Genomic DNA, 19,278 nt, shown 5'->3' with positions numbered 1-19,278 from the left:
TTTCAAAACTTCAGCTAATACCCATTTTCCATTATATTTAATATAATGAAATATTTCATTCCATATAACCCACCAAACATAGAATACATTTTTAACAATTTATTTTGCTTCTTCTGTTCTTTTATAACCATAATATCCATATTATATCATATTCATATTTATATTTTACAGTATTATCATCATTGAATATTTTAATTTCATTTATCTTTTTCCATATTTTTTCAATTCTTCTATTATTCAAGAACAAATGTTAGGTTGTCTAAAGTTCACTCTAATAATTACATATTCTTTTCCTGAATTCTTTAATATGGCATATTTGCTTTAACAGGCAATTTAGTTATCATTCATCTGCACATAAAATCTTTGTATTTATACATTTTCTACTCCAAAAAAGCTTTTTCAGTATCTAAAATTTTACATGGATAGATATAATAACATTCCCTCAATACATTTTCATACCATTCTTTCCTGTCTTTTTCTACATTTTCCATTTTTAAGTTCCATAGTAATATCTTATTTTGATTATTTTTAACCTCATTATTAATAACAGTCTTGCATCTTTTCCCATGCCTTAGGTTTGTCCAAACATCTTCATATTTACATTTTGTTATATAATTTACTATATTTCTACTTTCTTTTTTAATCCTTTCAACACTTCATGCAGATTAAATGAAGCCACATGTACTATTAGCTTTACTAATCCTAATCCTCCCTCTTTTTCTTGCACACACAAGATTCCTCTTCTCACCAGGTTCAATCTTGATCCCATGTAAATGAAAATATGCTCAATAACAATGCTTTATCATATTTTGCTGGAATCTTATATATAACTGCTCAGTAGGCAATCTTACCTATTAAGAAAGAATTTATTAAATACACTTTTTATATGATAATCTATACATCTGCCAAAATATATACATTTCTCTAAATTTTTGTAACAGTCTCTCCCATTGTTCCTCATTTTTTTATGTTATTCCCAAAAGTTATTCCTAATATTCCCACTTCTTCTTTGTTAACCTTAATATATTCTATATCATCTAATGATCCAAGTCCTTTACTTGTGTCCTTGTTTATACTCAAACCAAGTATTTTTTAGTATTTTTTTAATTTCTTAATTCCTATTTTCATCCATTTCTTATCTTTAGTATGTAAGAGTATATCATCTGCATAAGTAAAGATCACTGGTATATAAATACTCTCTATCATCCCATATCTTGCTATTTCCATGTTTTTGTTAATTGCACTTACAATCACATTTATTACTAACATGACTAAAGTACTACTTGCTGGGCAGCCTTGTCTTATGCCACATTCTAATCTTATTTCTTTACATAACCATCCATTTAGTATTAGTTTAATAATATTATTCTCATATACCAATATAATGACTTTTATTATTTTGTCACTTACATTACAATCCTTTAATATACTCCATAAATTATCATATTGTATTCTATCAAAAGCTTTGTTTATAACTTTGATCAATATTTTGGCATCCACTTTTTATTTATAATATCATCTATTACTTCTCTTCACACCCATAATAAATCTTGACTTCATTTTACTTTTCTTTCAAAAATCATAGGTTCACTCTATCCATACCTTTATTTAATCTTTTCCCTATTACTCTCATACATATTTTGTGGATCACATTATGTAATACTATTGGTCTCCAATTCCTAATATCCTATTTCTTTCACATAAATTTCATAGTTCCAATACAAATCTCATATTAATGCATCCATTCTTCTAACCATTCATTTAGTACCTACACGAAACATAACTTCTGCCAATTGTTCATATTATAATACATATGATACTCAATTCTATCTGGGCCTGTTGCTTTTTCTTTATTCAAGTATTTTAAAACTTCATCAGATTCTCCTATATTTATACTTCTTTCCATAATCTCATGCTCATTTTTACTTAGCTTACTTACTTCCCATATTTATTTCTCTTTAATCTCTTTCTTCTTAACTGTAATTTTATATACTTTTACTTCATGTATTTCTTTTGTGTATTTACTCTTTTTCCATCACTGTTTTCCAATTCTCTTATTACTCTCTCATTTTCTTTCACCATTTTGATCACTGTTTTTCAGTCCTCTTATTACTCTCTCATTTTCTTTCATAATTTTGATAAATTATGGAACTACTTCTTTATTTTCCCTTGTAAAAAGTATCTCTACTTATATATATATATATATATATATATATATATATATATATATATATATAAATCATTTTCTTAATTTTCTTTTGATTTTTTCATATATTTCTTTCTCCTTTTCACCAAAGTTTCTATTATCTCTTAGTATCTCTCTGAATACTGTTTTTCTTATCCTATATTTTGCTTTTTTTCTCTCTTCTCCTCATTTGACACTCTAAAAAACATTTCTTTATATTCCCCTTTGAGACTTATCCACCAATCAGTCCAATTCTTATAGAACATTCTTATTTTACATGGCATTTCCATAATAGATCAAATTCTTTTTCTCATCATCATTTATAGCCATTTTATTCACCCTTTTAATTCCTTTACCTATCTTTATGTATCTTTCTTTTTCTTTTATTTCTATCCATATGGCTAAATTATCTGAAAAAAACTGTCTCTTTTGTACATTTCTTTATGACTCTCAAGGTATTAGATCATATAAAGTAATCAATTTTTGTTTTAATTTAATTTCTTTTATACATCCAGTATATATATATATATATATATATATATATATATATATATATATATATATATATACACTATCTGATTTTTATTATTTCATATATCACTTTAACATCATTTTGTTCTTTTTTCCTTATCCATAAATCACAATTAAAATCTCCCACAATATTATTTCCATGTTAGCCCTAAGTAATTCAATATTTTTAAACATTTCTTCTATTCATTTTTTTGTAAAATATGGATATATAGTGATAATTTTATATACATCCTTGTTACATCTTATATATAATATTATTATTCTTTCTAACTCTACTATAGTATAATCTAAGGTTATTCTTCCTAACTGTACTATAGTATACTCTAAGATTTTAATAATTTCATTGCATAATACAGCAGTTTCTGACTATGTATCTCTTCCCATGTTCCATACAATATTCCCACCCTATAATTTTTCCACTTGTTTTCTTTAATCTTCTGCTAGAATTTTTGCATCTTCTAGAATTATTGCATGCATATACTGTAGCATATACCATTCCAGTCCTCCTAACCCTCTTTTGATATTCTTTATCCTATTAACATTTATTGATAAGACCCTCAAGCTCTTTTGAATTTCATATTTTTCATCTTAACTCTTATCTTTTTTTTATTTTCTTTCATAATCACATTTTTAAATGTTCTTTTCTTATCTTTCACCCTTCTCCCTATTGATTTTTTTACCTCTTACTATCCTCCAACTACTATCTTCCTCTTCACTTGTTTCCAATACTGATTGCTCTACTTCAGTTTTTTTAATTTCTTTTCTTTTAATATCTTCCTCTTTCACAATATTTTGTTTTACATACTTTTCTTTATATCATGCACATTGTTCTTTATCTGTTCTTTTAAATCAACATGCAATTATTCATCACAGTTACTTGAATTGTATCCCATTCTTCTATATTTTTCACACATAGCTTTATATTTCTTTGCTTCATGTACCACTCCCCACAAAAAAAAAAATATCACAATTGCTTATTAACTGATCACTTTTTCCACAAAAAGCAGGTTTTGGTTGTCCCCTGTATCTTTCATATCCTCTACTGCCTTCAACAATTATTATACTTGGAATATGCATAATGTTGCTATTTTCCATTTTCAATAATAATCCACAATTCCATCCCCAGTCCATAAACCTGTTCCATCATACACTTTTGTAATATCCAGTACTTCCTTACAGTTTTTAAAAAGTCTTTTACTGCCTCCTTGCCTACTTCAGTCCGAAACTGTATATCAATTGTCTTTTTTTTGTTTCTCTATAAAAAGTATGTACTACAAAAGTATTCCATGGATTGTATTCCTTCTTTTCCTCAAATTTTCCTAGAATACCTTCCATATATTGTTAGTTTTCAAATATAATGTCATAGTAAGTTTCTCTATTTATATGAATGAATGATCTTACCTTCTTAGGTAATATTCCTAAGGGTGCAATAACTGTGTCCTATGCCTTGCACCCTTCCAGTTATTTTTCTTTTGCACTCATCTGCACAATGAACTTTTTCTTCAGAATCTCTCTTCCTCCTTCTCTCTCTCTCATTTTATTTCCTTCTTCCACCATTGAAGCATAAGATTTCTTCTCTTCCATAATTTCTCTCCCCTATGCTTTATGGATTTTGTCCATAATATCATCCCATGATGCTACCACTTCACTCTCCGGTTCACCCTGCATGACCATTTCTTTGAAATACTCATCCGGCAATCCTCCCAATTGAAGGGTTGTAACTACACATTCAGATTTTGAATCAGAAAACAGATCTTTTTGGAAAATATACTTGGAATCCTGTGAAGGTTCTTTAACCATCATATCTGCATTCTCCTTCATTATGACATCTCCCAGCAACTCCTCCTGCCTCTCAACTCCAATCTCACCTCTTGAACAACAGCTCTCCAACTCTGTTTTGCTCTCTACATCTTCCTTTCTGATTTCTGCTACTAATACTTCCTTCTTGCTTCCAGTTTTTCCAGGCCACCTTCGAGCCTGGAACAGAAAGCAAAAGTGACACACACAGCATCTCTGTACTCTTTAAAAAGAGTAGAGGAAGTTCTCCAGTGCCCTGGCCAAATTTCCTCTAGTAGTAGAAATACTGGATCCCTATCGTTTTGTCGAATCACTATTTAGTGAATGCCTCTTTGTTGAACAACTATTCAGCGAAAACACTAATTGTCAAACTAACTTTTCAGCAAAAACTTTCATAGGGCAAAACAATGGTTGGCCACCATCTGGCATTTAGTGTGGGTGTAGTGGGCATAGCCCTCCCCACCTACATAGGTGTTAAGCTTTTTTTTTTTTTTTTTTTTACGATTGCTAAACTGGACTACCATCAGTTTGCCCAGAGAATGTTTTCACTGGAAAGTTAGTTCAATAATTATTTTTTTCACTGAATAGTTGTTTGATGAAGAGGCATTTGCTAAATAGAGATTTGATAAAGTGATATAGACCCGAAATATCATCTTTAGTCTCCCGTGAAAAAAGGCTAACTAGCCTAGGGGGAACTAATCTGGTCAACAAAGAATGATAATGTAGGATGTACCATATAATTTATGAATAATGTGGAATTGTGTTAGTAGTAGCTAATCACTCTATAGACAGAATTTGCCAGCATGAGCCTGCTTTGGTCTCTACCACTTATGGGATGCTGCTGGGACTTTATGATGTGACAATACTTGAAAAATCTTGAATATTGAATCTCCCTACTAGTGCAGACTCAGAAATGAGTGCAAACATGGATCCTGCGGGGGGTCATTTTTGGGGTTCAATACAGTTGTCTTCACTTCTTTGACCTTCAGATGTTATAGGCTCAGGATCTTGATGGTCAAGATTTTGTTGTTAATGCAGGTTTTCTATGAAAATATTTAACACATGTATGCACACACGTGCACACTCATGGTTACCTTACATTTAGGCAAATCACCTAAATGGGTTATGTTTCATCAATTTTGCATCAAGAGGTGTAACACACTTAAAAGAAAAGGCAAAAAAAATTTGTACAGGTTACATGCATCCTGTTCCCCCATATCAGGGGTTTGGCACCCCCTCATACTCTCCATTTTTAGATACCAACCCTAGAGTTGCACAACAACAGCACAAAGTGAATACCTGACCAGCACTCTCAGAGTATAAATTAATGTGATTTCAAAAAGAAATTGATCTCACACACACACACACACACACACACACACACACACACACACACATGCACACAAACGCACAGGCCTACACACACACACACACACACACCCACACACACGCACACATGCACACAGGCACACACACACACACACACACACACACACACACACACACACACACATGCGCATGTGTAATCATGCTCAGTCCAGTACATAATTCAGTGTCTAGAACCCACATATAAATGAGTGGCATGGATATATATGTTGTTTGGTGAAAGAATTTTTGCTGATGACTATTTTGTCAAACCCACCTGACTGAAGTGGCACTTCAGCAAAAAACAAAATCCAAAGAAAGTATTTTCCATAGGGAAAGAACCCAAACCATCCATGCAGGGAGAAGTAGTAAGGTAGAAAAAGAAATTGTATGTGGAGATGGTGATAGAGGGAGGAAGAGGAGAAGAAAAGAAGATGAAATCCTGAAAAAAGAAAAATTAGTAGCAAAGAAGAAAAAGTACAGGACCGGTAAGATATCTGGGATAATGCCATAACACCCTTGGACATTTCTTCACAAGAGGTAAAAACATTTATTCATCATAATAAAGACACATTTGGTGATATTTAATTTGAATTAGGACAATGTATGGAAACATTTTTGGGAACAGTATGAGCAAAAGCATAACTATAACCCATGGAATTTATATGAGTTTCAAGTATTTAATAGAGAAAAAAAAGTATATATATATATATATATATATATATATACAGTTTTGAACTGAAGTGTTGAAAGACATACTAAAATAATACTTTAAGACTGTGTGTAAAGAAATGATGGACATTATAAACAATTATGATAATAGAGGTTTAAGGACTGGGGTGGGAATGAAGTGTCATGTTAAAAACAGAAAAGGATAAAATTATGCATATTTCAAGTATGATAAATGTAGATGGAAACAAATGTACAGTGAAATATTGAGGGCAAAAAACGTTTTTGTTTAAAAAGCAATTCTTTAATTAATAATTGTCATAAAAATAAATATTTTATTTGTGGCAAAGTAACTCATGATACAAAAGCATGTGAATTGAAATGTTTTAAATGAGAAAAAACTGGACACTTATTTGTAAGGCAATAAGTAGGAAGTAATTAAAGAAATAGAGATTGAACATAAGAGAGAAGAAGAAGAAGAAATGAAACAAGTACAAGAAAAAAGAGCAAAACCAACAAATAATGGTAGAAAAGATTGAGATAGATGAAATGCAAATAAAAGAGAAAAGGAAAGAAAAAGAAAGAAAATGGGAGAGTGTCAAAAATAAGTAAAGAAGAAGTGAATTGGAAAGTAGTAAAAGGAAGAAAAATACTATTGGAAAAGGGTAAAAGATAGAAAAAGAACATTTATAGGTGTAGGTTTGAAACAAAATAAAAAAGGTAAAAGATAACAAGAAGGGAAATAAAAGTAAAAATGAAATAATAAATCAGACAATGAGTATTAACAATAAATGTAAATAGTATAAAAAATGTAACACAAAGAATAGGTATATTAGAATGTGTGCAACACTGGATATGGATGTAATTACACTAGTAGACATAAGAATATTAAGAGAAGAAGAGAGATTACAAACAGAAAAATTATGTTGGGGAGATCATTTGGAATATAGGAAGAGAAACATTTGGGTATAGGAATATTGTGTAAGGATTCAATAGAAATTTTGGACATTACATTGGTAGTAATAGGTAAAGTAACAATAGCAGATTTGAGATGTAAAGGTCATGTTTATAAAATTATGGCAATTTATTCATATGTTTCAATGAAAAAAGATGGGGTGTTCAATAAGTTTTTAAATTATGTACGTGGGAATATGTATATTTAATATTAATGGGTGATTTCAATTGTGATATGAGGAAAAGAAAAGGAGGTGTAAAAGCAATGTTAGAAAAGATTAGGAGTGGAAATTATATATTTGGGGTAACAATGGGCATACAAAAAAAGTAGATAATATAACAAGTAAGCAACGGATAAACCAGGCAGGAACCAGGCAGGAAAATGTGATTACTAAAGCAAAGAAACACAGTCACTAATTCCTCCAATAGGCAAAATACTCCAACAGGAAAGTATAGGCACTGAGGCAGAAAAACACAGTCACTAAGTCCTCCAGTGATAAAAACAGCCCGTGATATTTATTGCAATAAAAGGTAAGCGCTTTCGCAGTTAAGCTTCATCAGACCAAATACAAAATGCTAAAATGCACCCCATTTAAACAAATGATAATAAAACATCACCCAAACACAGAAGCACATTAATTAAAAGTAAAAGTAGAACAATTAAAGCTGAAAGACAACATTTCCTACAAGTACTACAGAAACAAAAAATACAGAGAATAAATATATAAAAAATATATAACTATATGCTCTAACTATAATAATGCCAAACAAAAATGGCTGTAGGTAAAACCAAGGTGCACAAAATCAAAAGCTAAGGATAAAAAACAATGCACCAAGGTAACACACAATAGCGTCTTTAATAAAATAAAAATTAATTTAATGACAAGAGAAAACAGAAGTAAGCGCTTTCGCAAAACTCAGTTGCTACTTCAGACAAAATGTTGAGACTGCTCATAGCTTAAATATTCTTGAAACCAATTAGCATAATTAATGATGTCATACCTAAAGAAGCATTTAAAAACACATACAAAAAAGTGAACATAAGTCGATTTAACATAAATACATAGCATGGACCTCTACCAAGCATATAAAAAATAACATATAAGATTAATTTATAAAAGACAATAAATATTATATGTAAAGCTATTTGTGTTTAAGACGTATGGCTTTCAAAAAAGGAACCAGAGATGTAGTGCCATTAAGACCTGGATATTTATCTGCGTTAAGTTTCATTATCCATTTTTGTTCACAACCTTCAGTAATGTTTTCTATATCCCCTCCTTCTTAAATCAAAACCTGGGTTTATCACCAACAATATTACCAATGTCCTCATCTACCTGTAGGATGGGCCAGTGCAATGCAAACAAACTAGTGATGTCTCTATGATCACTAGTATAAAAAAGGGGGATCCTAATTTCACCTGTACCCACACTAGGCTCATTACCACTGACTGCACTTGTCTCACATAGTGGTCCAAAGTACGGACATGCTGTTGTAGTCCTTAACTGATCTATATTAGACCAATGTCTATTGATCTCATCTTAGCCAGGGGGTATAGTCAGGTTTCGATTTAAGAATAGGAAAAATTTGAAGAGGCGACTTTGCTATGACAAAGGACCAAGCACCATGGCTTCTACCCTTGGTTTCACTACACCATGTGGTGACTGCAATTTTTGTTCTTTTATTAATACTTCTGGTACTTTTCACCATCCAGACCTCTGTAGAGAATATATTTTCCATGCTCATGTGAATTGTATGATTTCCCATGTGGTCTATTTAGCAGAGTGTGTTGCCTGTAACTCCTTCTATGTTGGCAAGACCAACAGGGTGTTGCGTGACAGGATGAGAGAGCACATCTACCACATTAAGAAGGGTTCTACACACAATGCACTCTCTAAGCATGTCTTGGAATTTGGAGAATCCCATACATTTAACTTCAGGGTCATTGAGGCCTATCTTTCCCAGTGTTAGGGAAGGTGATATTACTACACATACAGAACATAGGGAGACCTATTGGATTATCATGCTCTGTGCAGATAGAGGGAGAGGCCTGAATGTGAGGGCTTCTATTAAGCCCTTATTAAAGAAGAGAAGACTCCAGAAGTAAATAGTAGTTGTTGTTATTCATCGTTATTATTAATTTTTATTTGTTCTTTTACTTCTGTATATGAGAGTACAAATAGTGTAGATTAGTTAGAGCGTATATTTATATTTTTTATATATTTATTCTCTGTATTTTTTGTTTCTGTAGTACTTGCAGGAAATGTTGTCTTTCAGCTTTAATTGTTCTACTTTTACTTTTAATTAATGTGCTTCTATGATTGGGTGATGTTTTATTATCATTTGTTTAAATGGAGTGCATTTTACCATTTTGTATTTGGTCTGATGAAGGTTAACTGCGAAAGCGCTTACCTTTTGTTGCAATAAATATCACGGACTGTTTTTATCACTGGAGGACCTAGTGACTGTGTTTTCCTGCCGCAGTGCCTACACTTTCCTGTTGGAGTATTTTGCCTATTGGAGGAATTAGTGACTGTGTTTCTTTGCTTTAGTAATCGCATTTTCTTGCCTGGTTCCTGCCTAGTTTATCCATTGCTTACTCGTTATATTATCTAGGTTATTCTCATTCATTTAGCAACAGAGTATTTATCTCTTGGTCTGCACTTTTTTTGTTTTTTTATACAAAAAAAGTAGTCTAAGAGCTGAGGTAGATTATTGTATAATTTCTGAAAGTTTAAAGATAATGCAAGAAGGGACAAAATAAACAGTTTTTATCAGACCATTTGGCCATATGGATAGAGATATAAGAAAGAAACAGATATATAAGAATAGGTAAAGGAACTGAAGGAGTCAATGTGGAAGAGTTAGACAAGGAAGGGGTAGATTTGATAAGACAATTGTGGAAAGACCATGTGTGAATTATAGTATTTTATAGAAATTGGTTGTTATGGTGGATAAGTTTGAAAGATAGATATGAAAAAATGTTATTTAGAATAACAATGCAAGAAAAGACCATATGGATAGAGATACATGAAAGAAACATATAGATATGAATAGGTAAAGGAATTAAAAAAGTAAATGAGGAAGAGTTAGATGAGGAAGGGGTAGAGTTGATAAGGCAATTGTGGAAAGACCATGTGTGAATGAGAGTATTTTATACAATGGACATTTAGGTAAATACATTTGAAAGATAAATATAAAAAAGGATATTTAGAATGGTAAGGCAAGGAAAGAAAAGAGGGAAAGTTGAAATAAAGAAGTAATAAAACATTTGTAGATGTGGCAAGGAATAAGAAATATTATTTCAAAAGAGAGAAAGATATGAAATGAACAAAAATTATTACAAAATTAAAAAAGTGTTTAAACAATGGTATTTTTTAAAAGGAAAAAGGGAGAAGTAGCACTATATTTGAGTAGAATAGTGAAGGAAAATAGAAGGACAATAACAAATAGATGGGAAAGGATGAATTGTTATAAAACAACAGGAAATGAATGAAGTAAAAGAATATATAAAAAAGATTTTTAATGAATGTAATATAAAAAGGAAACAAAAGTGGAAAGTAAAAAAAATAAAAGAACAAGATAATAAAGAGTTAGAAAAAGAAATAGCAATGGAAGAATTGAATAATACATTACAGATGGTGAATGCTGAATTGGCGACAGGACCAGATGGAATAGAATATCATATGTATAAAATATCATATGTATAACAATATGTCACAATGTCAAAAGACAGTATTTTTGGAAGTGCTAAATGAATGGTTTGATGAAGGGTTTAGGCAAAAATATATATGTGCTATAGTGGTTAAATTCATATGGAGAAAGGGAGAAAAGGCAGACATAAGAAATTGGAGACCAATAGTACTTAATAATACTCACCATAAGTTTGTATGAAAATAATACAAAAGAGATTGGAAGATTAATTAAACACATTTTTAGAAGATACAGCCTGTGGTAGAAAGGGAAAAGGAAGTCAAGAATTATTAATGACAGCAAGAGAAATGGTGGATGATATTAGGAAAAGGGAAAAATAAGTAGTATTAATGGCAGCTGATTTGAGTAAAGCTTTTGACAAGAAACAACATGACAGTTTATGGGACATAATAAAAGAATGCAAAATAAGTGATAGGATGAAAACATATTTTTTATGGCATATGAAAAGAACAAAGTAAAAGTAAAAGCATTAATGAATAGGTGGCTAAGTCAGGATATAGACATAAAAAGTGGTATAAGACAAGATTGTCCAGTAAGCAGCAATTTTTTGCATTAGCTACAAATGGAGTTGCTAGGAAAATTAATACTGTATTAAAAGTAGCAGAATACAAGACATCAGATTCTAAAATTAGAGTAGGAATAATGTTCTCATTTGCAGATGATATAATAGTAGTGACAAAGAATAATGAATAGATGAAGGAAGTCATTAAGTACCTGAATGAGTATTTGGAGGCTATAGGTATGAGTATAAATATAGATAAGTGTAAAGGGTTAGGAGAAGAAAGCAAGATAGGGAATATTCAGTTCAACAGGAAAGAAATAAAATTATTAGGTATAATATTTTGGAGTAAAATGGTGAAAAAATAATGGGAAGAAATAACTAAATTAAGAAATATATGTGCATTCTGGAGAACATATAAATTATCATACAGAAAAAAAGGTGTCTTTAGTAAATACAGTACTAATGAGTAAAATTGCGTATTTAGCAAATGTGTTTATGATCCCAACAATGTATAAAAAAGAAATAATATCAATTGTGTTTTCATTTATATGGGGGTCAAGGTTGAATCCAGTAAAAAGAGGAATTTTGTATACCAGAAAAGAAGGAGCGCTGGGCTTAATAAACACAGTGGTTTATGCAGCATCATTCAATTTATATAAAGTGTTGAGATGGATAAGAGGAAAATACACCATTAATAAGTAGAATAAGTAAAGAAAAATATTTAAAAAATGCTGCATGTTGAGCAGAGGTAAAAGAGAAATCAAAGGAATGGGAGGGGAAATTAAATATTATCAAGAAAAAATAATATTGTGGAAAATAAAGATAAGGGAGATAAGAGAAAATAGAAAAGTACTGTATTTAAATATAATGAATTATTATTGTGTCTATCCATGGAAAAATTTTGTGGAAAAAAATCAAAGTGATAAAAGTTAGAACAGTATGGTGTAGAAATACAGATTATCAATAAAAAGGTTGTCAGATAAAGTGAATATGCCATTCAAAAGAATAGAAGAAAGAGTATGTAATTATTGTGGAGAAGCTGAAACAATAGAACATGTATTTTTAAAATGCAATAGTTTATAAGTAATTATGGGAAAATGTGTGAAGATATATTTGGAAGGAATCACAAAAGTGGAGTATATAAATATGAACATGTTGGAATAAAGCAAAGGAAGGGAAGAAGTAAAGAAAATTGATAGAAAAATTGTCTGTATTATATGGACAACATAAAATGAATGAATGAACAAGATCGAGTTTAATGAGAAATGAACATTGGCAGAAATATTTTAAAAATATATGATTTTGGTTATGGGGAAAGGAGTGGGGTGGTCATAAAATTAATGCATAAGAAGAGTAAGGTACAGTTATATGAAGCCATGTAAATGATGAAAGAATGACTGTAGAAATTGTAAAAAAATTGTAAACAATTGTAAACAGTGTATATTATGTAAATAATGTAAATACTGTAGGTTATATATTTAATAAAGTACCCTCACTATTTGGAAGTGCTAGATCGCACCAGAAAGCTCCTACAGCAGCAAGGAAGAGGCTGAAGGGAAACAGCAGCATGGAGGAGGACAGAAAAGCTATAGAGAGTTTGAAGGTAGAAAGTGAGAATTTGGAGAAGAAAATGTCTCATTCAGAATGTAAAGAAAGATTCCTGTCTGGATGTTACAAGTGAACAGTGCTTAGAAATAAATGAGTCTGTTGAATTGGTGTAAATAACAGAACTGGCATCAGGAGGGCTTGCAGATGATGTTCTGTTAAAAATAATTGAACAGGATGATCTGGCTGACAGTTCTGCTGTTTCATGGGGTAAAATGGCTAATAATTTTTTGGAAGTGCAGAGGATGTGGAAAAGGAACCAGGTGAAGTAGCAACAGAGAATGCAGCAGTACAAACTTATTCATCATTTCCCAAAAGTAAAACAGGAAAGCAGCAAAAAACTGAGAAGAGATGTGGCTTTATGGCAACTGATAATGGTATAACTAAAACATTTGAAGCAGTGATAGCAGACAAGAAAAGAGAGCAGCAGCAAATTAAGTAAAAGTGTTTTAAAATGAAGAGGAGACCTGCTATGAGAATACGAACAAAAATGACACTGTAATAGACACATATTATATATGAGACAAATTGGTAATTGTTCTGGCTTTAAAATCCCAATAAATTTGGTCTTATATACATATTGGGACAGAGACATTTTATGACCTAACATTTGAAACTGATGGACTGATGATAACATTTCTGGAACTGTGTAACAAAAAGAAGGGCATTTATCTGGTGAATGACTATTTGTTTTTTAGTAGTAATTTAAACAAAAAATGATACTTTGGAGTTCAGAACTGATAAAACTGGAAGAAGACAATGTTAAAAATGAATATGTAAATAAAATTAAAAACTCTCAGGAAAAATGCTAACATAGAAAATAAGAATTGATGATATAGTGAAAGATAAAAAGATGTGGTATAATAATTGGATGAACCAATATTATTATGCAAATCCATGAGAAGTTTTACCATAAGAAATTATTAAAGCAATTAAAGAAAGTTAAAAAGTGGTGTACCAAGATAGTAATGTGTCAAGATTTCCTATTGAGACTGGTAACAAACAAGCTACCAGTGATGGGGGAATATGCCATATTAAAAGAAACTTGAAAGAGTTTATTTTGTAGGGAATAAGAGACAACAGAGCATATCTTTTGAAATGTGAAAGAATGGTAAAACTCTGTAAATGTTTTGTGAAGAAAATTGAGAATATTAATGACACAAACAATACAGATATGAATATGATTATGTATGGATAGTATAATAATAAGAAGAAAGTTCATGTAAGAAGGGTAGATAAGAATTTATTTTATGTAATATGGGTTATTTGGAATGAAAGACTGAATGAAATGTTTATTGAAAAAATTGATTTTGTCAGACATTTTGCCAAAAAATAGATTCTAGATGTAGAAATAGGAGTGGGGGTCAATCAAGGAAGAATAACAATGGGGATGTTGTAAGAAAAACGATAAATAGTTAAAAATAGAAATGTGTATACTATGTGCCTGTAAATATGTATGTTTTCTCAATAAGGAAATAATGTTTCTTTATGTTGTGTTAAATAAAGGACCCCTGCTCATTTTGATAGGTGCTGTATGATTTTTTACATCTACCTGAGCCATTACCAACTCAAGAAGATGGGGCATCAGTTTAATGCTACATCCAAAAGATGGCACATTCAAGACTGCAGTACCCCTGCCACCTGAATATTATATATATATATATATATATATATATATATATATATATATATATATATATATATATATATATATATATTTATAAACATACAGGAGTAAAAGGTTTACTGTTTAAATGCTAAAACCCAGTCAAGCTAAATCCCATACCACACACTTCCTGAACAAAGTGAAAACAGGTTATATTTTATCTTTAAGGTCAGCATAAAACTTTTTTTTCTGGAAAAGCTAGCCTCAGATCAGAAAATATCATAACATCCAGACATCTGTTAAAATGCAATCAACAATATTTCAGCAATGTCTCCAAAACATAGTTATATCCAGGAAGTTTGTTCAGAGTAAAAACCCTGCTTTGATTTCTATACTCCCACTTTTCTAAAAGTTAAATGACATTTAGTTTTTAATGAACAGGATGTGCTTTGATACTGTTAGTTAGAAGCTTATTTTTATAATGATATCCATATGTTATAGGCCTGTCAGTTGTACTGCACAACTGGAAGTATATTCATGAAATAAATTGACATTTTTTACAAAAGCTCTCAGCCAAGTTCTCTCTAATTTTCTTGACATTTAATTCAGCATTAATGTCTATCATTTAAATAGCCTCATGCACCTCAAGTAAAACCCTAAAAGCATGAAAAAGCCTTGCATCATATACATTTAATGTATTTTTCTTCTTCATTCATTTTGCTGTGTGTGAAATAATAATAATAGCATCATTTCAGTTTGATAAGATGGACAAAGGAAGAACTTGAAGTGTGAACAGCAGGGGTCAAAGTATATGGAAAGGTAGAGATGTTGTTCTAGAGAGTATACAGAACTAAATTTTCCTGGAAATACAATTGTAACTATCCAAAGGATTTGACAGAACCAGTGCTTGTCCAGGAAGATGCAACTGTAATGCTATGAGAGTAGTATACCTTGCCAGTTGTTCTTTATGCAACACATTTTATGTTGGTAAGACCAACAGTTAGTTAAAGGAGAGAATAAAAGAACATGTTTATGATGTTAAAAGTAGTAAATCTACTAATGTGTTGTATAGATGCGGTGTTTTATGTGAAGGATTTAAAACGTTTGAGGTTTTTATTATTGATTGAATGAATTTATTATTGATGAAGTTGCCACCTCAGATAGAGGTGATGATGTAGAGATTTTTTTTAGAATTTAAAGAATTAATTTAGCAGCTGAGACTCAATGCAACTTTGTCTGGCCTTCATGAAAACATTTCTATCTCCAGTGTGCTTAAAATGAGAGCTAACAAGCTTTGAAATGTTATCATTAAGTACTTTTTAATTTTTAAGTACTGTTTATTAAGATATTTTAGTGGAATTAAATAGTAGTAGGTTATTATTATTTTTTTTATGTGTGTGTGTGCGTGTGTGTGTGTGTGTGTGTGTGTGTGTGTGTGTGTGTGTGTGTGTGTGTGTTTGTGTGTGTATAAATATATATGCATATATATATATATATATATATATATATATATATATATATATATATATATAGTTTAAGCTGTGTCTTTAAATTTGATTAGACCTGTATCTCATTTGATTAATTAAAATTGTATGCCGATTGGTGTAAGAATGTATACATAATGGTGGTGTTGGTTGCATTTATTAACTCTGAAGAAGTCTCCGGATATACATACAAAAGTCCTTAGTTCATTGTTTAATAAATTGTGCAAAGCTATGTACCAGGTGCTCCATTTTTATTTAAATTTGTAAATGCTTTAGCTAATTTTTATATAGTCAGATACTTCTTCATTTTTACAGAGGGTCTGACAGTTATTTAAAATCAGATGGTAACTTTTTTCCAAAAATGTGCAACATTTTTTTCTCTTGAATAATCTTTTAGTTTTTGCATTTAAGGAATAGAAATGATCCAGATAAACTCTATGAACTTGAGAAGTTCAAGTAAATATTTATATTTGTCTCTGGTTGTGACTGAGGATGGGAATATTGGCACTGTTATGATAAAGTCTTTCTCTATCATCAATGACAAAGTTGGTGCTATTAATTATAGCATTGATAGTACTACATGTCTATCTGTCTGCAATGAGATTACCCTACTTGATCCACCACCACTCTAGACTATCTCCTGCATAGCATGTCCTTATTTTAGAGTAACTAAACAGGCTTTATTACCCTATGGTGTAATAAATATTATAAATATTAATGTGAGTCACAAGCCTACCATCACCCATTTTGATACTTAGAGGATGTTTGGATGTCTGAGTTTAACATTACTTTCTTCATCATCCTTTAGGATGGGCTAGATAATGCTGCATCTGCTGTTACTATGACACTTTTTAGCCACACACAGGATGAATAATGGAGCTGGGACTTTGAATACTAGAGACAGGTAAAAATCTAGTACAATATATATCTGTCCTTCACAATAGACATTGATAAGACAATAGCAAAGATGAAAACTATTTTAGGAACCTGTTACAAGTAGTGTAATATATACCTGTCCTTTACAATACACATAGATAAGACAGTAGCAAAGGTCAAAACTCTTGTAGGAACCTGTTACAAGTTTGTTATCTATCAGTATCAGAGGCTAAAATGCTATAGGTAAATGTGTCAAGCTTGTCATACTTCAGTATGTTATAATTGAGTATGGTTATCCTCTTAGTTCAGCTGGTTCCTTACCAAATGTATTTGATAGGTGCTGAAGAATGTGTTGTTTTATGGTTCAGTCTCCCCAATTGGCACACCACTGCAGTGCCTTATAAAAATTCAACGTGCTTCCTTTTGCACAAAGGACTATTTCATATTTAACCACCTTCAATTTGAATATTTTGCAGCAGAAATATTGCCCTAACCTAAGAGCCTTACTGAGATTCAAACCTTACACTGACAAACTCATCTTTATACATATTTTATTTGTTTTTCTGAGATAATAATTTAGGTATGCTTAGGTTAACTGTAGTTGACTGCTACATGCAAATCTATGATTTATATTTGAACTATATTTAAGAATGGTTGTCATATGTCAGTAACGTTGCTTAATTTATTCCAATTATATTGTAATGGTTGTAGCTGAAGATAGGCCTTTATTTCAAGTTTACTTAAAAACAATAACAAAAAATTACAATGAATACTTGTGAAGGAACAGTAACAACATTACACAGTAGTACACCAAAATGAGAATGCCATGCTTTGCTAGATACTGATGCAGTTTCTGTATTAGCTCATTTTACTTTGGCCTTCTGTTAGGAATTCCATTACCATTTACTAAAAGTTCTTTATGTGTGTGTATGTAACTACTATTTACAAAAAGTTTCTTTATGTGTATGGTACTATGAACATTGGAGCTTTTCTACCTAGGCCTCTGTTAAAAATGGACATATATCCAGTCGGACTATCCCGGTTAACAAATGTAAAATAAATAAATAAAATAAATTAGAATCTGCTGTTTCCCTTGATTAATCCCTTTATTAAATCACTTCTTTTATTAAAAAAAAACTACTACTATAATGTGGCTGTAGTCTCTTATTTTCTTGTTACCTTCCCTGTATGATCCTCTTTCATCTGCCCAAAACTAACCAGTTCTGCTTCCCCTGTTACCGTACCTACTAGTTTTTCTGTTACATTGCACTCCTTGTCATCATAAATCTAAAGGATGTGTCAACTTCCACTGCTTGACTAAGTGCTAACTAGCACTCCTTTAATTTGCTGTGTCAACACTGAACTTATCCATTAGTATGCTGGGCATAGTTATCCAAATAAGGACTGTCCTGCGTAAAGTGGGACATGAAATAACCCTAGATGTAACTGAATGTTCAACAGTACATGTAAAACCAAGAATATCCTATGCAAATATAAGATTTTTTCTCCTTTATGCATACAGGGTGATGAGTATATTGCTTTTATACATATTTCTGTCTGTTTTCCTTCCTCCAGTGAAGCAGCTACTTGGAAAATTATGTTTGACATTTTAAAGATCCCCATGTGCTTTTATTATTGTATTCTATTATGTGGGTTTGCAATATAGACTATACATTAAAAATATAATCCAAAAGAAATTAAGGCTTCGTTAATTTAGACGCAATTGCAAGTTTCACCTTTTTATCATGACAAAATGAATATCTTAATGGCTCGCAATATCACAAAGTGAAGACTATCAACGTTTATTTGTGGAAGCAACGAAATACAAAGTGCAAAGAACAAAGACACCATTTTAAGCAGATGCTTTTAGAAATACTGGATGGCAAAATGACTTAAAATGTAGTCAATTAATTCTGAGTTGGAAGTGTTGCATTCACCTTGGATTTTTTTTTACTGCTAACTGTTATAATGACTTGAAGAATAATGATGT

The sequence above is a fragment of the Protopterus annectens genome, chromosome 6.part0 (genome assembly GCF_019279795.1).
Source record: "Protopterus annectens isolate FY-2018-M chromosome 6.part0, PAN1.0, whole genome shotgun sequence".
Lineage (NCBI taxonomy): Eukaryota > Metazoa > Chordata > Ceratodontiformes > Protopteridae > Protopterus > Protopterus annectens.
This window is presented reverse-complemented; position numbering follows the sequence as displayed.